General features: G+C 38.3%; 1 protein-coding gene across 1 annotated transcript in view; it reads left to right on the top strand.

Annotated features, from left to right (window-relative positions):
- Positions 1 to 23279, top strand: part of LOC122787586 (2-(3-amino-3-carboxypropyl)histidine synthase subunit 1-like) — a 2760216-nt gene that overhangs the window by 2209833 nt on the left and 527104 nt on the right. The window lies entirely within an intron of this gene.

The following is a 23279-nucleotide window of genomic DNA, read 5'->3' on the forward strand; positions in this document are numbered from 1 at the left end:
AATATGACGTTTATAATGTTTTGAAGTGTATTTAGCATATAAAATTGTCATTGTTGATAAAACAAAAATGTAGTGAAAACACTGCAGAGATTTTTGTCTTTCAGTTTTGAAAGTGGCATAGTCCACTTTAAATACTGTGCAGAAATGGATGCCTTCTGAATGGTTGAATTTGGTTAATTTTATTATTGTTGAGTGTCTTCCACAAAGGTCTGTGAAGATTATGGCGTAGATTTATGAAACAGCAGAATCACACTCCAAAAGTATGTGTGGAGTATAAACAATGTGCTGTGTGGCATTATGATGCAGTTTACATGGTAACATAAAATTTGATAGTTTGAAAATTTCACTTCATGTATCCATTTTGTGTCTGGGATATAATGCAGATCCTGCACAATAAACAGTGTTTGTTCTTATATCCTTATCAGAACAATGCATCAATCCCATGATTTCTTGACATTTTTAACCCTACTACCTCCTCAGGAAGAATGTTCCACTTGCCACCACCCTTTCACTGAAGTAATATTTCTTTGTATGTCACCTACATTTCCCGTCTTGTAATTTCAGCTTGTAGATTATCGTTTTTATGCATCACATTCAAAAGATGGAATTCACTTGAACTCTATGGACTCCTTTACAATTTTTAAAAGTATCTGCCTGTGCTGATCTCTGCCTTCTTTCTTGAAGTCTGCATATTATGTTATTGCGGTCTGTGTATACAGCTTCTCCTGAAGACCTTATAATTTTTTGACCATCCCCAAACTGCCTAAATCTTGTTCGTGTCCTGATGATGTTGAGGTCTGCAGAAGTGCGGACACTACTTTTACATGGAGACATATTCATTGTCTGTGTAGAAGGAAAATAATAACTTATAGCAACCCTTTGTGTCGAACTCTCATTTTTTTTTTGCTTCCATTTAGATCATAATATGCATTTTCCAAATGTCTGTCATACTCAGGCCTTTGTCCTTGTTTGTTGTCACTGCTGTTTCCTGTCCATGTGCATTTTTTTTTTCTTTTTGTTTGTTTTTTTGCTTCCTATATGCATTATTTTGCATTTTATTAAATTAGAATGTAAGGGACCATATCTTAGACTAGTCCTCCAGTCTTATAGGTCACTTGAAGATAATCAGTTCCTGGTCTGTAAAACAGTGCCTAATTTGGTTGTTTCATTGTCTTTGCCTGGAATGCACTGCTGGGTGAGCTAACAACAAATTGTGGAACTTAATACTAGAAATATGTTTTAGTAATAAAAATATATGTAATAAATGCATTACACAGCTCTTCCCAGAACTGTGGCATACGTTGCCCGTACAATCAGAAGTCAGTGCATTAACCTCCTTCTGAAATACTCTTGCTTTACACGTGTGAAATGGAATATAGCAGTGTGTAGTTAACAGTAGTCAAGCTTCTTGAAGACCAGTATATCATAAGCTTGAAGATCAAACCTGTGAACCTGTACGTCTGTTGTCATCCATCGCACATCTTCATGTTTTCAGTCCTGTTTTATCTTTGTGCCATCAGCAGACAGGTAGACTTCTTATAGGTGTTTTGCAGTGTTTATTTATAAAAAAAGAAAAAAATCGTGAAAACACCTTTACCCAGTGATGATGAGTTCTTTGGTACCTTACGTATTGCTGTCCTGTCATCCAAGTGAAGTCCGTGTAGTAGAACACTCTCTATTCTTTTGCCTAGCCAGTGTTTCATTCATGTTACCACTCTAAAACTAATTGAAAGTTTTTCAGTAATTTATTGTGTGGTACAATGTCAGATATCATGCTAAAGTCTACAGCCCTTTTGTGATCTAATACTCTAGTTACTTAATCAAAGAACTCTTACTGCATTTATCTGGCACGACCTTCCTTTTGTGAATGTGTATTGTCTTGGGTCCAGTAACACTCTGGCTTCTAAATATTTGAACTAGAAATGAGGTCTGTAGGTTAGATGGATTAGCTTCTAGCCTTTTTCTTGTTGCTTCCTTGAAGGGAACTCACCTGTCTCTTTTTCACATTGCAGAATGTTACTCTTCTTTCATTATTTTTTTTTAAATCAGTTAGTATTATCAGGAATTCTCTGATTGTGTCTCACTGTATTCCATAATGAATTCCATCAGATCCCATTGCCTTGGAATTCTTCCAGATTTTTTTTTTTTCGTAAATGGCTTGCTTATAAGGCGCAATTCATTGGACTATATTATTGTAGGCTGTAAATGTGCAGTAATGCATTGTGCTGCAGCAGAAATCGGTATGCCATGCACAATGTAAGCTGCAGTATAGGACTGAAATCAAGCTTTTCTCCCCAGGACTCCATTGAAAACGAGCTCTTTGTGGCCCAGTGGACTATCCTGGAAAACAAACGTCAAATAAATGAATAAATAATAAATGTAGAATGCAACATACTACTGACAACACAGCTCTGCAACTGTAATGCAGAAACATCACCTTACCCACAGCGTCACAGTACCATGCCATGACTGTGTCGCACAAGTGTAGAAAACATACATGTACCCTGCAGAGCAGCATGCACAAATGTGAATAATTAGTGAACTATGATGGCAAAACATTGCCTGTTGAGTAAGATGTCATGAAAGATAAGCTGTATGGCTACAAGAAACATGCATATGTCGGGAAAGCACATGCCTAAAAAATGAGACAGACATGTGCAAAACCATTTGTAGACTGGACATATAAAAGCTGGCCTGATGGCATATAAGGAGAGCTCTGTAATACTAGTGATCCAGGTATCCTGAGGGTCAGCTAGCAGACAGGATTTAAGTGACCAGATAAAGGGGGTATGGGTTTTTGCAGTCTTTTAGCCTTTCACTTAAGACTGGGGGCTTGCAGAATGTAGTGGGGGTGTAAGAGAGTGCACATAAACGTCTGCAATGCAAGCATATACACATTGAAGCACTTGTGTGCTTCCCAGGTTGACATAGGTGCATACAATATGGTGAGCAAGGGAGGAACTTGTTCATAAGGAATAAATTAAAAAAAAAAAAGACAAACTAACACTGTAGACTGACTGCCTTGGAGTTGCAGCACCCATTCTTCACTCCTAAATGAAAAAGACAAAGCCCTTATAATATACATCAAAACATCTGTGTGTGTGTTCGTGTGCATATATAAAAACACACACACACACACACACATATATATATATATATATATATATATATATATATATATATATATATATATATATATATATATATATATATCTTTGTGTGTGTGTGTATATAAGAAATATCCAGCCAAGTTAGAGTTTTCACTGTGTAATCCATTAGACCTCCAGTAGTGAAGGCCCATGCAAAAGATCCAAAAGACCCCTTAAAGACATACAAATATTTTGGCTAGATGGCTTCTGAGTGTACTTTTTTAAGCCATTACTGGTGCACTCAGGTATTACTAAAATTTAAGAATCATGCTGATATTCTTGTAAACCAAAATATATGAATGGAAAAATAGTAAAAGAAATTGGTGTTTAAAGTATATATATTCTGTGTGTAAATTATGCCCCTTTAGGGGGATTCAATATGGCTAACAATCAGATCATAACGTAGGCAAAGGTGTATAAAAGAACAGGTTGTGTTAGCACAAGTCAGATAGAAACAGAAAGAGAGAGACAGATTGCCTCTGGAGAAGGGGACTAGATGTCCAAAGCCTTGACTCTGGAGAAGAAATCCTTGTCTGAAACACAGTTAGCCTTTGAGAATGACATAGAGCTTGTTAGCTTGGAGAAGCACAGAACCAAAGACTTTATTTTTAAGTAGTGTTTGAGTTTTCTAAATGTACTATGATTTGTTTTCTGTTAAAGACCACAGGCATTAATTTTATTTTGGAAGATCCAACCTTTAATTCTGTTGTGTGGGTAAAACTGTTTTTATCTAAATCAGTTGTCGCAGCTGCATTATTATTTCACATTGGTGGATGTGATGACAAATTTTCAGCTTAATTTTCTAGCCTGAAATAAAGGCTTGACTTGCCACTGCTAAGCTGGCAGAGTTTTTCCCCATAAAAAGTATTCCAGAGTATGTTGGTGCTGAGAAACATTCATAGTGTTAAATGCTGCATTGAAATGCACTGCAGTTTTTTTTTCTCCAAAATTAAGTACACTTGTCTTCACTTGGTAATTTGCAAGTTTGTGCTGCTTTCCTGAGAGTGTACTCCTGCTTCTGAATCCTGCATTCCTGAGAGTGTACTCCTGCTTCTGAATCCTGCGTTCCTGAGAGTGTACTCCTGCTTCTGAATCCTGCGTTCCTGAGAGTGTACTCCTGCTTCTGAATCCTGCGTTCCTGAGAGTGTACTCCTGCTTCTGAATCCTGCGTTCCTGAGAGTGTACTCCTGCTTCAGAGGCCTGTGCTGTGTTCTTGAGAAAGTGCACTTGCTTTTGCCTTACTGATGGGATCACTACTATGGAGTAGTTTCCCCTCACATGATTGCTGCTACTGCTGAAGTCAAAGTCCATGGCAATGCCAATAGCCATGTCACCACAGGTGTGTCAGTCTGACCCAAAAGACTCTGAAAACTTTATTACATTATTATAAGGAATCTTATGTCATGAAAATTTATATGAGTGAGTTGGCACAATAATTTGTAACTGGAAGACCATGACAGAAAGGCCATGGAAGTAGTATGTACCACAGGGAGAGGAAATGATATACAATTACCCAAGTGAAAGTTCAAATGGCGTTGGGGAAGGTATTATACTGTGTTGCAGCAGTATCTTGCGCAAGACATGACATGATGCTTGAGAAGGACTCTTCTCATTTTTAGAGAATTCTAGAAACAGAGGGAATGGCATGCTGTTCTTGATAGTGTATGCCCTCAACTTATAGGGGTGGACCCTCAAGAAAATCATCCCATAGCCCTACCTTTGCCTTACTCAGAAAAGGGAGAAGGAAGCTGCCAGTAGTTTGAAGAATTAATAAATCTGGGTATAACGGCACAGGGAGTGGCATTAGAAACCCCTAAAGGAACGAGGATATTGGAAAGTATACAAGGAGAGGAAGACCATACAGCCTTTCCAGAAGCTAAAGTGTGTCTACAGATGGGGAGTGGTACTAAACTGAAGGAAGAGGACCCTAAATCACATGGTAAAGATACTGGGTGTAGTTATAAAAAACAGAGCCACAGCTAAGAGTTCTAGAGAAATCGCAGCAAACACTGAATAACCAAGGTATGAAAACTCTAAATAGAAAGAAGAGTGTGTCAGATAACAAGTCTCTCATAGGAAAAAACATGAGGTCTCTAGGGAAGAGGGAACAATTGGTGGCTACATCAACTGTTGATATGAACTCCCTTTCTTAGGAGAAAAATGGCTGTCTGAAACCCCAGTGGCTGTGCTAGCAGGAGTAGAGTCAGAACTCTCTACCCTCATGAGAAGCTACTATTGAAGATCCCCTGTAACTGACCTCCAGCTGAGTCAAGAAAGGGCATAATCAGGGTGGTGGGAGGAGTAACCAGTCCAGTGATATAAAATAAATTGCTTTTTAGGGTAAATAAAAAGAAATAGGAAGTAATGCCTCAACTGTTGGTATCAAAAGCATGTTGAGATTTGATGTTGATACTAGCTCACAGCCATGTGCTTGGGGGCACCTGGATATGGACAAAATCAAGGCAATGGTCTTATCCAGGTTTTATTGTCTAGGTATAATGAAAGAAATCACAAATATTTGTTGTGGATGACCTGACGGCCAGGAAACCGCCCCAAATCAAGGCTTTAATAATTTCATAATTCCAATGCCTGTAATAGAGCTCTCTTCTCAGTGGATTTCAGTGGACATTATTGGACCACTAATGAGATCTAATTGAGTCCACTGTATATTTAGTTTGTAATCCTAGAGTATACCACAAAGTACCCAGAAGCAATCCCACTATGAAAAGCTGATGCTAAAGCTATAGCAAGAGAACTGGTTCTGCTGTTCTGCAGAGTGGAGATACCAGAAGAAACACTTATTGATCAGGGAACCCCATCCATTTGGAATGCATCACCTATACCAATGTTATAAAGTGAAGTAGCTCAAAATCTCATTGTAACACCCACAGACTGATGGAGGATGGAGAGTTTCAGTAGGACCCTGAAGTCCACCTTAAGAAAAGTAGTTGACAAGGATGGGAAGAACATGGACCAGCTGTTGCATTACCTCCTGTTTGCCATCAAAGAGATAATGCATGTAAAAACAGGATTTATTCTTTTTGAGTTACTCTATGGCAGGCATGACCTGAGGCCACCTTATGTCACCAAGGAGATGTGGGAAGAAGAAAAGACTGCATTTACAAGGGCATTAATTACAACATAGATTTAAGGTTGTAATGCCAGTAGTCTGATAGCATATGGAAAGAGCACAGAATGCCCAATTGAGAATATACAGCACATGTTCAAGGAATAGACATTTGTAATCAGAGACCAAGGTTCCAGAAATAGATGGAACCATTAGGTTCAGCAGTGATTTTTATGCAATTAAACATCATTTCAAAGTTTGAAAGTTACCCTATGTCTAGGGTAGATGAGTTAACTGAATGGCTAGAGAAGGTAAGTTTTTTTAACTGGATTTAACAAAAGGCTACTAGCAGATTTTCATATTTTATGAACGAAAAAGCTAAGGGAAAATTGCACTTTTATCCCCTTTTGGCCTGTTTCAATACAATGTCCTCCCCTTTAAGCTCCATAGTGCTACAGCTACCTTCTAATGGTTGATGAACAGTAACCTTAAATGTCACTTGCATGTGGTGCTGCTGCATATTTTGATGATGTAATCATATACTCTGAAGATTGGGATATACACCTAGCCAAAGAATAGGCTGTATTAAGATCCCTAAAGCAAGCAGGACTGATAGTAAAGACTCCTAAAAATGACATACCTGGGCTACATAACATGAAGCAGAATCAAGAAACCCTAGTAGGACAAAGTAGAGTCCGTACTGAGCTGGCCAGTGCCACAGACTAAAAACAGGCTGATGCTGATCAGGTATTACAGAAAATTTGTGTCATACTTTGCCAAAATTGCAAGCTCTCTGGCCAATTTGACAAGGGGAAGATGCCCTCAAAAGACTGGTGTCACATGGAAGGAGAAATTGCTTTCCAACAACTAAAATGCATTCTGAGCTCAGAATCCATGCTGCCATCTCCTGAATTCACCAACACCTAATAGTATATTCATGTGTCCATCATAGGCCTGGGTGCAGATTTTTCTAAAGACTGAGGGAGGTCAATATTCCATTTTTTATTTCAGTAGGAAGTTGACTTGGATAGAGGCTAAGTATTCTGCTGTTGAACTCAAGTGCTTAATTATTAAGTGGGCATTTTGGGTTATTGAGGTACTACCTGCCAGTTAGGGAGTTTGCCCTCAAAACTGATCATGCTCTCCTGTAGTGGCTACATTTATAGAATGAATGCAAGAAGAAATTGTGTGGATGAGGATTACTGATGTTGCTGTTCAATTTTAATGTGCCGCAGAGGCACAACAATGTGGATGATCTGTCAGGAGTACACAGACCATGCTTGTGTTTGAAACACTACTGATCACCATTCATAGTTGCTCAGTAACGTGACTGTCAGGCTTGTTCCTGGAAGGTTGGTTTGTTAGAGTCCCAAGGATTTTCCCTTTCACCATAATGGTGCATCCTTAGAGTCGGTATATGTAAGTAGCGGGGAGGATGGGGGTCCAACTTCTCACACTGGGGAATGCAAGAGGGCTTGAGGTTTTTTTATAAATAAATTTTTTCTGTTTTTCAGTTTCAGAATACTGCTTGCATTCTTAGGCTTTCAGTCATTTCTGATCGTTCTTTTGTGAGCCGATTACAAGTGAGTCAGTATTTGTCCTTGGAGCATTTAAATTGTATGCATTCTGTGTGCAAAAGGTGCCCCTTTAAGGTGGTTAAATATGTCTGACAATCAGATTTAGGTGTCAACAAAGGTGTATACAAGAAGGAGCTGTGTTATTTTAGTCAGGTAGAGAAAGAAGAGAGAGACATATATTGCTTTTGGAGAAGTGACTAGAGGCCTAGAAAAACATTTCTGTAGAAGAGACATTTATTCACATAATAGTTTACCAGACACCTGGAACCTGTTTGCCCGGAAAGGGCCAGAACCACAGACTATTTTAAAACTGTGTTCAGCACCTTAGTTTTGTAAAGGTGCCGCAACTTGTCATCTTTTAAAGACCACAGATGTCAGTTTTATTTAAGTTCTGTGTCAGTAACTTTTTTTTTTATACAAAGGACTCTTTTGTTAGCTGCATTAATATTAATAATCCACCGTATATGTGGAATACATGAAGATCCAGTGTGTGACACATGAAAAATCTTGTGATGTTTTAATGTTTTCCAGTTTCCGTAATCTTACAGTGCAAGATATTTCATAAGTTGCACAAATGAGAGCCACCATATTCCATTTATCCATTGTTTCCCCTTTTTATGTTAGAATATTGCTTCAATTGACCTTAGTGAGCTATATTAGTTGATTATAATCAACATGTGTGAATCGTTTTGCTGTAACTGCTGTTATATCAATATTGTTTAAAATTGTACTTGTTTTAAAATGTATTACTGGAGCTTTTCTCCTCAGGTCTCCACTGAAAATGGGCCACAAGCCCAGTTGGACAAACCTGGTTAACAAATGTCAATAAATAAATAATATTATGTCCCTACTGAATGGGGATTTAGCTTACTTCCACAAATCTTTATGACTGGACAGTCTCATGAATGTCTTTCTTCTGTAATTGCTGACTGAAATTTAATATTTTTTCCCCTAGTGATCTTTCATTTACTTTATGTATTTTAGTAATTTAGAGAGGTTTATATTATGATTAATTAGTTTTATAGTTTTGTTTTTGTTTAAACAATTTATTTTTAGTTGGTTTAGATCACTAGATTTGGGTCTGTTTTTCCCATTAATGTTTTAATTTGTTAACCAGCATAGAGCACTGATTACAAATGATCAGTTGTAGTCTCAACCCGAGAAAGCATTAGTGTTTAACATTTACAGAGATTTAGTGCAAGAGGTAAAATATATATAATGTACTGCAAGAAGTAAAGTGTATATAATGTACAGATGTTCAATGAATCAGTGATGCAGTAGCCTAAGCTATATGGGATGTATCCTGCCGGGGACTGGATGTCTGGACAGATTCCAAAGTTTTAGGGCACCTTTCACATGCCCATTGGAGCTTGAGAGTGAACTAGTAAAAAAACAGACGTACAGGTGACAAAATCTGAACTTTTTTGCTGTTGAAGCTACCAGTAAGACTTGTTTTGGTATATTTTTACAGGTTTGGAATTGGCTGGTTTCATCAATTGGACAGATACGTAACCATGTGGCACTTCCTTTCTATAGTTTTGAGAGAACACTGTATCAGTTTTTTCATAACTCGTGTCTTAGTAGAAAGATGAAGTGTTCATGCAGTTGCCAGATCCCGTATAAAGATCATTGCATGTTCTGTTTTTCGTTTTTTTTTTTTTTTTTTTGCCTAGAAGGGGAACACAACATTCAGTCCTACTCTATTTATAAATCATTTATTCCCAAAACCCTTAAAAGCAGTTTTAGTTCTTTACTGCTATAGCTGGACACACAGAAGCTTAAAATTTTAACACTTAAAGTTATGGAGCAGGGATTCATTTCCTTGGATGGCCCACTTCTGGCCCCAAGAAAAGAATGGTTTCAGAAGAGGCTTTGGTTTCCAATTTGGCACCCCCTCTGCAACAGGCTTCATTGGGAGACTCCACAGTGGCCGTATTTGAGCCTACAGACCATCTGTTGGCATTTTGTGACTCATTTGGCATTGCTCTACTAAGAGCCAAGAGACAGAGTTGCCCTCCAAGGCTGCTCATATTTCTGCTTCAGATATTGGAGATGACTGGAGGAAGAGGCAGATGTTCAAACTTTACAGAGTCAGTCTTTGGTATTGGATACCTGGGGAGATGACCATATGTCTGAAAGCTCATTTTCTTTAGAGACTCCTAGAAATAGAATGCATAATCTTAAGCATATGTGCCCAGTCCTTTGATTCCTTCATCACACAAATCCAGTGAAGAGTGGTTGTCATTTGCCAAAGGTTTACCTGAAGCCTTTCAGCTTCTATATTTGAGGTGTTCTCATTAGTCAAAAAAGAAGAGATCCTCATCCCCTTCAGACTCAGATTGTGATATACAGGAAGTGGACTTAGTCTAGTACCTACCTATGAACCTATATAATCTATCTGCACTAAGGCATTTATAAGCCTAGCCGGAATGTGTTGGCTTTTGCCGCCCCCTTAGATTAGTTCCCTGTGCCTCTGTCCAGCAGAGCCACTGAAGTGATCCCCGGGGTAAACTTTCTGTTTCCCATCCACTTGTCAAGGTTTCTCTTGAAGAGGGTTAGCTAGGAGCTCTGCCTAATGTAGATTGGAATCTTGTTCCAAAGCATGGGAAGTCTCTGTAACAGGAATCTATCCCTCCAGCATGTCCTATTTTTTGTTGTGGTGAGGTTTAGATCCCTAGAGCATGTGGCTCAAGGGGGTATGGTTTTCTTTAGGTGGAGCATGTCCATCAATTCTGGGTTGGACATGGCCTTGTATGTCAGGCAGAGATCACCTCTGAGTAGGCGGTATGCAACCGAGTACAGCTGGAGTTTCTTCAGTCGAGCTGCGTAGGGCATCTGTTTGAGGCCAGTGATCCTCTTGGTGAGGTACTTCTGTGGTCTTTCCAGCTGTTGCAGGTGTCTTGTAAGGTACATCCCAAATGGGGCGTTGTACTCTATGATGGGTCTGATGAGTGATGAGTAGAGGGGCACAATGACTAAATTAAAATAAAAGAATTAAATTCTAAAGCTTTGTTGTTATTTTCTAAAGCTTTTTTAATATTATAGGTGTTTCTTAAAACAAAATTAGGTTGCCCCCCCACTATTTTGCTTATGTCAAGATTCCCCTGTAAAATTCTCCAATTTTTTCTCAGTACTTGTTTGATCTTGGTACTGTCGATGGTCATGTCTTTAGAATTTAATAACATGAAAACGAAAGGTATGTTCCCCTGCTTTCAATGCAATATGTGTAGGTTTATTTTACAAGGACCATGTATAGTAATAGGAACAATGGATAGAACTTTTGAAGTACCCCAGTATGTTAATTGTAACACCAGGGGTGTCATATATATTAGTTTTTGTAGTAGTTGTACCTCATTTTATGTAGGTATGACAACTAGATGTTTGAAGACAAGAATCCGTGAACACCTTTATAGCATCAAATGTAGGGACGAGACTAATGCCTTATTTAAACATTCCCTGGTTTGCCATAATTTTAAAAAATTTTTATTCTCAGTGATAGAAGTTTGTCAATCAGATTTGAGGGGGGGTGATTTTAAAAATTATGTCGAACAAAGGGAGACCCTATGGCAAATAAGGCTAAAATCAGATAGGCCTCCGGGCTTAAATGATTCTATCAACATCAAATGTTTTTTAAAAAATAACAAACTATCCATTGATAAAGATGTAGAAATGAGACTTTTTAAGTAGTATTTCTTTAACAATTTATTTGTGTTAATTGAATGATTGAATGTTAATTAGCATTGACACTATTTAAACAGTGTTGTTGGTTTTAAAATGTATTCTGAAGAAGTCTTTGACGAAAGCGTTTATTGAGTAAAGTTTATTACGCTATTGCTGCTTTTGAGAGTTTTTTTCAATACTGAACTTATCGGTGTATACAGTTGGTGAACACTTTTTGCTATTTGGAAGTTGAACAAGCTAGTTCCTTCCTCAACCTAGGAGTGGGACGTCAGTGTGCCTGACTATAGAGTCACCTATTACTAGTGTGTTGGGTATGTTATTTTGCCTTAAGTGCTGTGATTGGGTGGCACACTGGTTTTGTAAAGTATGTGTTTCATGGTTTGTGTTGGGGGGGTGGAGGTTGCTTGGATGTCTGCTTTGGAGGTCTCTGTTGCTTTTGCAGATTTTTATTCGAGTATGTTTTCATGTATTTATGTGTGTTTTTTGCAGGTGCTGGTTTAATGGGTCTATGTGAGGCTGGTGATGTGATGCAAGTATTTCCCTTCTCCTCTTGACTGTCTGATCCAGTCTTGGGTTGAGAGAGCTTAGTCTCCAGTTTATCTGTATAATTGCATCTCTCGCATGTATTAGTGTTTGGTGGTAGGAGGAGAGGGTTGTCTGTGTATATGAGGCAGTTGTAACATTGCCTCAAAATGCCCAGATTCACCAGTTGGACTGGAGAGTACACCTGAAACTGCCCTTTGGACATGCCTGGATAGGTACAGTGAACTGTTTTACTGATTGGTTGGTAAGGTCAAATAGCGATCCTTGTCCTTCTGTACAGTATAGGGGGGTCTAGTGCTAGGGTTTATAAGTTCTTGCTATGAGTTTTGAGCAAGGGCCTGGCTGTGAAATGAATGGTTTGAGTGCTTAAGTTGAAAGTTTGTCTAATTCCAAGGGAAAAATTGAAGAGGAGACTTTGTGGAGCCGGAAATAGTTATACCCTAGCTAACCTTCGCTGCCCGGTGCGCAAAACTGGGCAAATGTGATTTTTATAGCAGGGAAATGAAAGAGAGAGAAATTAGCCTAAAATGGCAAACAAACTACTAATTTCTGGGCTGATACCACTCCTCCAGGGACAGATATGGTGCTCAAAGCTCCCCTCTCTCACAGATGAACAGAGAAACTTCATTCTATCCAAGTAATGTATGGGCAAACACAGAGACTTGTAACACAGCCCTGAATTCAGCACTAACCTGAAAACTGGACTATACTAGCTTAAAAAGGTGGGAAACAAGTATATATATTTTTTGTTTGTTTTTTTTTTTCCCAGAAAATAAAGCAGATACAATCAAAAAAACACTTTAAATGCACAGAAAAGGATACTTGTTATATATCTCGGATCAGAGTTGTAGTCAATCCACCTAGTAATAAAATAGGAAGAAAAATAAATACAGTAAAAGCAGATTAATAAAGTGCAGTATATATATATATATATATATATATATATATATATATATATATATATATATATATATAAAACAATAGAAAACAAACAAACTGATTTAAACAAGTTACCCAGTAAACCAGAAAAAAGCTCAAAACTGAGCCCTGTTCTAGCAGTCTTCAATCAGACAAGTTCTAACTGCACACTCCTGCCACTAGGGTTTTGGAGTCAGAGGAAAATAGTTCTTCAGATTCAGCAGTTGCAGAATGCTCTTTTTCTGTCACTATTGGCATAATGAAAGAGGAATAGAAGGAACTCTCTGAGACCAAACAGATATAGTAGGATGGTTCTCCTCAGCCAGTAGCTATGTCTCCAGTTTTAGCAGCTCTGGGTGATGCTTTTAATGTGGACAACCGTTCTGATAGGTAGTTTCCAGCCACCAGGAAATCTCAAAAGTTTCTGTTTAGAAATCCTGTTGTTTCTCTGTAAAATCAGTTTTGTCTAAACATCTTGTGTCTTCTAACCCCATACCTTCTGTTATGGATGAGAGTGTTTTTGACAGATTTGGAAAGAAAGTTTAAAATTCCTCTACCCTAGCCTTCCAAACAGTTTACTTTCAATCACATATGTCAAAGTTTCTCCTGGCTTCATTTCATGCATCAGATTTTACATAGGGCTGTTTCCAGGGGAGGTAAAGTACAGGACCTTTGGGACAATCTGGAGAAAAAGAAGCATATAAACATTAAGGAAATGATGGCATTTAGAAATGGACTCAAAACCCAGAGCCATCTGTGGATTCCATCTTTAAGCTCTTTATTTTCGTCAGTATCACAAACTACAAAACATCTCTTAGATGCTCTTATCATACTGCTGATGTTGTTTTCTGTGCTCCTACCACTGTGCCTGCTGTGAGATTTGCCTGGTTATTAACACATAATTTATCACAGGTTATTAAGGCAGAAATCTTGAATGCTTCACTGGCTAAAGAAATTTTGTTAGAAGTTTCCCCTGCCTCATACCTTATTCCATTTCACAGGTTCATTTCTAGGTTACCATCTAGATACATCCTTCATAATGGCCTTCCTTCCTTTGGACAAGATAGTTTCTTACAAGGAGAAGTTTCTAATGTTCTCCCACCAGGATCACACCAGCAGCCAGGTACTATCTCAGAATATTACAACTTATGGCTTCTACAGTTCTAACAATCCCTCTAGCCAGGATACATTTGAGGAAAAATTCAGTGGTTTGTAAAATCAGTCTAGACTCAACACCACTACCCCTCTCCTTTATAATTCCAATACTGAATTTTGTCAAGAAAGAACTGCAGTGGTGATGTATTAGATATCTCTCGAGCTAGGTCTCTCATTCCCCCGCTCCTATCCAGTTTGTAACCATGGATGCATCAGATTTTACATAGGGCTGTTTCCAGGGGAGGTGAAGTACAGGGCCTTTGGGACAATCCGGAGAAAAAGAAGCATATAAACATTAAGGAAATGATGGCATTTAGAAATGGACTCAAAACCCAGAGCCATCTATGGATTCCAGCACCTCTCTAAGTAATTATAGACAACACCACAGTGATGTGGTGCATAAAAAAATAGTGGAGAACCAAATCCTACCCCTTCTTCAGATTACCAATACCAGTGTCGGAGCTTGCCTTGCAGCTCAAGATATCCTCTGCAGGATCAATAAAACAAAGTGGATAAAGTGCCCAAACAATGAAATCAGTAACTACAATAAAAAAGGCACTCCGGAAGGACCAACCATGATCCAAAACCAAACTTTAGTCTTCTTTCGGCTTTTCCGGTTAGGGGTCGCCACAGCGGATCACCTGTCCACTCATGATTGGCAGTGGAGTTTTACAGTGTCGAGTTGCCAACCTGGCGTCCAGCCATCCACAGAAGGCACACACATGCACAAACTTACACCTAGGGACAATTTAGAGTGTCCAATCCACCTACAGTATGTCTTTGGGATGTGGGAGAAAACCGGAGCACCCGGAGGAAATCCACGCAACCACAAGGAGGACATGCAGACTCCGCACAGAAGGCACCCCAGCTGAGGATCGAACCGGAGAACCTCTTGCTGTGAGGTGGCAACGCTAACCGCTGCACCACTGCGGCCGCCCCAAAACCAAACTTAAAAAATGTAGCAATAAAAATACATGAACGTTTAACGTATCACCACGTTTTCATCTTCCACAAAACAGATGATATGTCCCCCAACATAAGAACATATTGCGGCAGTGCTCTATTCAAACATCTACTGGGATGGTAAGTTTACTTTCATAACTGTATTTCTATTTTCTTGAGAATATACAGCATTGTAAACAGTAATAGAGATAGTCATTTTATATATATATATATATATATATATATATATGTATATATATATATATATATATATATATATATATATATATATATATATATATATATATATATGGAGAGAGAGATATGTGTGTGTGTGTGTGTGTGTGTGTGTTCAGTTTCTGCAGAGTCATAGAGCCAGATGAGCAGGTTTATAAAGCATGCATTCCATTATTACATATAGTTATAAACAAGTTAGTGTATCATTTTCCAGATGATTATATAAATGGCTGAGGTTGCTTACAGCACAGCCTTAGAGTTTGATGTCTTTTAGCAGTGCATTACTATGACAAGAGTTTTCAGTAGGGAGTTCATGGCTTTATTAGATTATGTGATTTGAGATATTATGTTTATGTTGGCATTTTGCCATTTTCGGAAGGTACTTTTTCAGTTACAAATGGAATTTTAGGTAAGAGAATGTATCTTTATGTGAGGCTGTCATGGATTCCCATATTTTGGGATCTAGTATTGCAGCTGGTTTCTTTAAGATTTTTTTTTCACATTTGAATGCTTTCATACTCATAAAAATGTTTTAATTTCGTATGGGTTGTTTTAGGTAAGCTAGATTGTTTTTGTGGGTGCCAGTAACTCTATTTCTTTTTGCAATGTGTAAATTCACTTTCTTTTTTACACTGTAATGAATAGAAAAAATGTGTTCTGTGTTTCAGTTTAATTGATTTACTTTTTATTAAATTTGTATCTTTTAAACTAAGTAACCTAAAGGTAGATATGGTTTTAGGACATTTGTTGAATGTGGGCTCCATTTTTTTTGGAGGAGGGGGTGCCAGTATATTTGTTTTCTGCGTGAATTGGGCAGATTTTACTTTTTAGCAAGTAAGATAAGCATGACTGGTTTAAGGGGAATTTTAGTAGCTTTGATGACACATTAAGGGTGTAGAAAATATGCTAATGACCCACACAGTGTTGATATTCAAAAATATCTAAACAGTATAGCAAATCATATTTTAAAACAATGCAAACAAAAGACAGAACTGACAAGGATAAAATGCTAAAAACAAAAACATTCTAAAAAATGGTGGACAACATTTAAAAATGTTAGAGCTGTCTTGTAAATTAACTTACCAGAACAGCATATGCCAAACATACAGGTAGATATATATACCAATAATTCACTGTGATATAATGGCAGTTACACCAAGGAACAGCAAAGCTTAATTAAATATGAAATTAAAACCATTAAACAACCTATGATCATGCAAAATAATCTGCTTTCTAAAAAAATATATAATCAGTGCCAAAAAACAATGTACTTTAATAAAATGTGGAAAGTAATTAAAAGGGAAACCAGAAGCTGAACATTTTATTTAAATAGTCTTCATTTTAAAAGTTACTTAATATGTCAGTGATCACTGAAACAGGGAGGGGGTTGTCATCTTGTAATTAAGCTTCCATTGTATTTAATTGACTTGTAGAAAGCTTTCATAGTCCCCTCTTCTGAAATCCAGTTTAGCATGGTTTGTTGCAAAAAAAACATGAAATTCTTGAAAGTGTGTCATACTGTGCTGTGCTTAAACACAGTATTGTTATTTTTAATGTTTATTGAATGTACAAGTTTATAAATGCTTGTGGGCAGTTTCCTGGATGTTTTCCAATATAGAAATGGTCACAAGATGAATATTTTTGCAAAATACGCAATACAACTGGAATTATAATTAGAATGGCTGCTAATACCTTTAGTACTTGATGAGACCTAGGATTAGGGTCTATATTAGAATATTAAAATTTCAAAACTTCGAATGTTCTAATATTGACCCCCATACAGTGAAAGCTGAAAACATCGAACATACAGAACAGCGTTCCAAAACACATACACACAGCACAAGCACACCAAACAAACAGCAATCCACACACTTACACCTAAAATCTTGCACCTAACCCTACACTAAACTATACACACACCACTAACTATCCACTTATCTTAACCCAAACCCTAACCCTAAGGTCCGTCACTATCGCACACTCACCTGCGCCCTAACCCTAACTCACCTAACCCGCCCTGACCCTCATGTCCACACAATCACACACTTATCTAACCCGTCCTAACCCTCATGTCCACACAATCGCACACATACCTAACCCGCACCCAAACCCTAACTAACCTAACCCGCACTCAATCGCACACTTACCTGAACCCGACCTGTAACTTTCCACCATAGCGCTGAAAATACCAAAGCAACAGAAACCGACAACCAAATTCTTTCCCTAGGAAAAAATTTGGTTTTCTGTTGCTTCAATATTTTCAGCTTTCGCTGAATAGGGGTCAATATTAGAACATTCAAAGTTTTGAAACTTTGATGTTCTAATATAGACCCTAGGATTAGGTATGAACCCCTGTTAATAAATTTACAAGAGGAACACAGATTATAAGAATGGGTGCTCTTGGATGTATTTGTAACAAGAAAGAAGGAAAAGAAAAGAAAGCTTTATATTTTTTTTACCTTCTAGCTGTCATCTATGGTATATGAAAAACAATGTTATTTCGAGTCAGCTTGTCAGAGCCTCTTGGATAACTACCAGCAAATAAGTTTTATTTTGTTTGAAGTAAGTGAAGAGGATACAAAGACAGTAATGTGTTCATCTAATGGCATTATTGACAATAGCTATACCCTGTCTCCTCCTGTATTAGTAAAACGGCTAATTAATGGCAGTAGAAGAGAGGTAGCTAATGTCACTTTTGCACTTATATTCTTTATAAATAGTCCTCAGATTACCGGAAGGCCATTTTACTACTAGTCCTTGGCTAGAAAGCCTTCTCCTTCCCTGAGAATAGGTGAGCTGTCAAAATTGCCCCTCATTCCATGTCCCCCTGGGTGATTTTACAGGGAACAGGTTTCCTAAATCAAATGTAGGTTGAGTCACAATCCAAGTAACATTCCTGCGTACTGCATCAGTATATTGTGGTATCTACCCGTGCACTTATAGCCTGGGTTGTCACTGAAAAGGGCCTGTCAACCAGCTCACATTTCTGTTTAACAAATAAGAAAGCATGAACGTTTTACTTGTTTCATATAATATGCAACTGTGAACTTTAGCAGGGTAAAGGCAGAAATGGTAGATGCAAAATATATGTGTACACAGCTAGTTAACTGATAGTCATTCTTGTCTGTCCATGTACTTCTGTTCATATTTCTTTCTTGGACAGGTACTTGATGCTTTTGTTTTTCTTTCCTCACTACTTTAATGTCACACTTCCCCTTTGTGCATTTAATTTTTGAATATTAAGAAATGTAGAATTCTTCTAGTTGAGCATGTATATACTAAGAGTTGAAGAATGAAAAATCTCTAATATTCCGAACAGTGTATTTCAGCAATTAGTATGTAGTATAGTATTATATATAGCATGTATGTATATACTGTATGGAATTGTGGTGTAGATGTTAACTCATAGTACTTGATTTTCCAGTGTGATTTCAGTTCAGATACTTTCATTATGTTGTTTTCTTCTTCTCTCAGAGTTTATTTATTCTTTGTTGACTGGGTTAGTCCCACTTGGCCAATAGCCTCTTTTCAGGGGAGATCCAAGGTGGTGTTTATACTACTAGAGGAAATTTCCCCAGGGCATCTGGGAACTTCCCCATCTGTTTTTTAGTAGGTGCTCTGAGATCTTTTGCATTCACCCAAGCTACCACCAACTCAGGCAAATGGAGCCTCGGTTTAACGTCTCATCTCTGTATTCCGTCATGGCCTCCCTTTAACTTTTGCATTACAAAGACATGCTGTTACATAGAATAGCAAGGCTGATTGTCTAGAGGTGTCTAATTGTGAGTTTGTGTGTGCTGTTTTATAGATTGGTATCCTATCATGAGCTTGTTCCTGCCTTGCACACATTGCAGAGCAATTAAGTCCCGCAAAAAAAAAAACAAATGGCTTGAGATTTTAGGACAAAAAAAATATTCCCTAGGTTTCCACTAATACTGCTTAAAACACTTAGTTTGTATATGAAGCAACAAAAACTATTCACATTCCAAATGAGAGATTTTACTTTTGCAAAAAATTGAAGTCCAGTCCACGTTTCTATAAAAAAGTCCCAGTTTTGGCATTTGAAAAGGTGGCAAACCTAGCTGAGGCTGAGACAGACTAACCCTGGAATGTATAAAGTGTAGTTGGGGATAAAAAGTGTGTGTATGTATGTACGTATGTATGTGTATGGAACTTCACTTTGCTCTGTATGTTTAAAATCCATAATTCTTCTTGCTGCTGTTATTCTGCTATCCTTTTCTATATATTTATAGCCCTTAAAATGTGAACCTGTTCTGCAGAAAATACCATTTCATAACTGTCACTATTTCATGGCTTTCTATTCTTGACAGTAAGTGGAGCATGTGAGTCTGCATTGAGCTTCTAGCTAACATGCTTTTAAAAGTGATAAATGCCTACACAACTGTTATTCATACTTGACGGAGCTACCTACATTCTTGAGTTTTGATCAGTTTTGTTCATGTGTTCAACTTAATAAATATATTAATATATACTGTGTTAACCATACAGAAGAGATTGTGCTTTTATGTCTTCTGGAGTTTTAATAAAGTAATTATGTGTGTGCACATGAAATATTAGCAGTGTAAGCTATTTACACGGATACACAATGTTATTAAGTCACTATAACATTTCCGAAAATGCTTATGAAAGAAAATAAGGAAATATATGGGTAACAGTATTGGCCTGCTTGTTGTGCTAAATTGAGACCCTGATTGTCACCTTTTTTGGCAAGTCTATAGTCCAATTTAGTAAACCGACCAGGTTTCCTTAGGAATTACATAGTGAATGATGATTACTTGTATGACAGTAAATTTTCTTCCACTGGTCAGACAGTTATAATCTAGACACACAGAAAGAGTAGAAGGAGTCACCAGTGTAGTTATTATAGTGTTGTATTTAGAAATAGCTTGTTTGTGGAGCAGAGTAATCAGGTTGTGTAATATATTTGTAGTATTTCGCAAAGGGACAGACTTTGCTCATATGTGCCATTTTTAGGTTCATAGGTATGTACTAGGCTAATGGCCCTGGGGCCTTTACAAGCCTAGCCATAGGATTACCTTGGCATGGTGCCACCCGACCTTAGTTCCCAGTGCCTCTGTTGAGTAGGGCCACTGGAGTTATCTCCGGGGTTAATTTTCTATTTCCCATCCACTCATCAAGATTTCTCTTGAAGAGGGTCAGCAAGGTGCTCTGCTTAACATGTATGGGAAGTCAATTCCATAGCATGGACAGTCTCTGGGTTATGAACCTGTCCCTCCAGTACGTTCTGTTGATTGTGGTAATAAGGTTGAGGTCTCTGGAGCATGTGGTGTGGAGGAATTGGGATTTCTTTAGATGTAGCATTTCTAACAGAGCTGGGTCAGACATGGCTTTGTAAGTCAAGCAAAGATTGCCTCTAAGTAGGCAATATGAGACAGAGAATAGTTGGAGTTTTTTGAGTCTGTCCATATAGGACAAGTGTTAAAGGCCTAGGATCCCCTTTGTGAGGTACTTTTGTGGCCTGTCCAGTTGTTGCAGTTGTCTAGTGAGGTACATACCAAATGGGGCATTGTACTTGATGACTGGCCTAATGAGGGAATAGTAAAGAGAGACAATGGCCTCTTTCTTCCTGTTAGCAAAACCCTTAGTAATGAGATGTGCTACATAGAAGGACTTTCTGACCACAATGACAATGTGGTGATCAAAAGAGAGGTTGCTGTCAACCTGTGTCCCAGAGCTCTTATAATGCCTTCTGTGTTCAGTGGACTACGATTGATGTGGTAATTCTTGAGAACTGGGTTTTTCCCAAAGGGGATGATGACACATTTTTTGGCATTGAGCTTAAAGCCATAGTTCTGACACCAGTCGTTGGTCTCAGTGAGGCCATTCTGTAGGATGTCAACATCACTTGGGGAGTTAATAATAGCTCCCAACTTACAATCGTCTGCGAACTTTGTCAGCCGAAGTCCCTTTGTGTTGGCCTGGATGTCAGAGAAGTAGATACCAAACAGGAGAGAACCCTGTGGGACTCCACTCGTGACTAGTCGGCAGTCTGACTTTGAGTCAGCTACTTTTCACACTGTGGGTTTTAGTGTGAAAAGGAAAGGGAGTGGGATATCTCTAACAAGGAAAATTGTTTAAGGGCAAGGAAGTGATGGGCCTTGTAGGACATGTTTGTGGCAAAATCTGCACTTCAGGCGGGTTCAATTAGGAAGTCTGTGGATTAATTAGGATGGGAGCAGCACAGATTAGACCAGAGATCAAGAAGGTAGAGGCGATGTGTTTCCTTTAGGTATAAGTAAACGTAGTAAAATAAACTGCTAACAGTTGTATTAACCATTGCTGATTCCAGACATAGTGGCTGGCTTTGCTTATTTTTTATTTTCATTTGTTAATTGAAAAACTCCACTAATGAAAAACTCCACTAAGCACAGCTACCTCTTTTCAAGGTTAGCTAAGGAGCACAAGTCTGGCTGAGGTAGCTGATAACAGTTATACTGCGAGTAAGTGGGGACTGACAGAATCAAGCCTCTAACTAGATAACAAACCTTGTTAGCTGTTCTTTGTTGCTCTTTGATGTACTGGATCTTCCATTTCATTCATTTTGAGAACCATTTGTTGTCCTAACCTAATTATTATTGCTGGTATGTGACAGTAATACAGAAGTCGGCACTAAGAGAGCAAACAGTCCTTGTATCTCACCCACTGTGGTCATTGCTACAGAGCATTCAAATGTGTATTTCATGCAGCTTATGTATAGAACCCACATGCATGTGGTATAGAAAGAGCACAGCTGTGTTTTGCTTGCGTCTTTGAACATGTAATAACTACAGAATCATCAGAGTCAATTCAAAGGGCTTAAAGGACAACAATGGGATATTAAAGCAGATTGCTCAAACTGCTGTCTCTTTTAGTCCCTGTTCATTGATACAGCCTCGAAAAATCACCCATGCAGCTTTAAAAACTAATCCACTCAACTGTTTTCCCTGTTAGGCTTCCTACCTTTCTGTACTGTTTTACTTTCACTTTGAAAACCAAGTTGAAAAACCTCTAGCTGGCTCTGAAATGATGATGTCACATCTGCCAGAGCTCTTGCTCTAGCTACCGGGGATGTTTCCTCCATAGCCGGCCTTAGGCATAGGCCAACTAGGCGGCCGCCTAGGGCGCCCCTCTAGCAGGGACACTTTTTGAGTATTTATTTGGTGTAGGTAGACCAAGATGGGGCAGGTGGTGTGGTAGGGGGCGCTGTGGAGCCCTTTTGCCTAGGGCACCAGTTGACCTAAGGCCGCTCCTGGTTTCCTCCCCCAAAATGATGTAATCCCCGCCTGATTTGCATGCTGTATAGAATAGCCAATGGACCTTTCACATTGTGATGTCAGAGCTGCCTTGTCCAGCCCACTCTTAACCTAGCAAAAATGTCAAACTATAATCTAACTTTTCTGAAGAGCCCTACCCGATATGTGACAAAGTACAGGCAGAATCACAGTAACAGCTGCAAAAACTAAGAGCATAAATTTACAATGACCACGCATAGACATTAATTGCATGTTTTTACATAAGAAGCAGATGTCTGTCACAATTAATCAACAACATTACATCAGATTGCAAGAAGTATGCAATACCATAATTTTCTTAAATTACCACTTAAAAAAGCATGTGGGTGCTGTCATGCAAGTATGTGAAATATTTCATGTTTATAGTGCATCATTTGTTAGCTATTTAACAAACAGGAAGGAAAAATAAGTGTGAGCTTGATGCTTTGCAAAACAGTGATTATTCCCAGTGCTTTGGAGTGCAACAAAAATAATCTCCCACTGTAAGGAAGGAAAGGCTGACAAGAAAACAGTGTATTAGTCTGGTCACCTGCTGTGAGCTGTCAATCACATGCAGATAATGGGTCAAATTACCCTTAGCTCTTTGACAGTTAGGGGAGGTAGGTGTGAAGGGGGAGGGGAGATACCTTGAAGAACTAGATTTCAGCCTTCACAAAAGAAATCAAGGTAGCACTCCTAAGAAGAAAGAGCAATAAAA

This window comes from Protopterus annectens, chromosome 13.part0 (genome assembly GCF_019279795.1).
Source record: "Protopterus annectens isolate FY-2018-M chromosome 13.part0, PAN1.0, whole genome shotgun sequence".
NCBI lineage: Eukaryota > Metazoa > Chordata > Ceratodontiformes > Protopteridae > Protopterus > Protopterus annectens.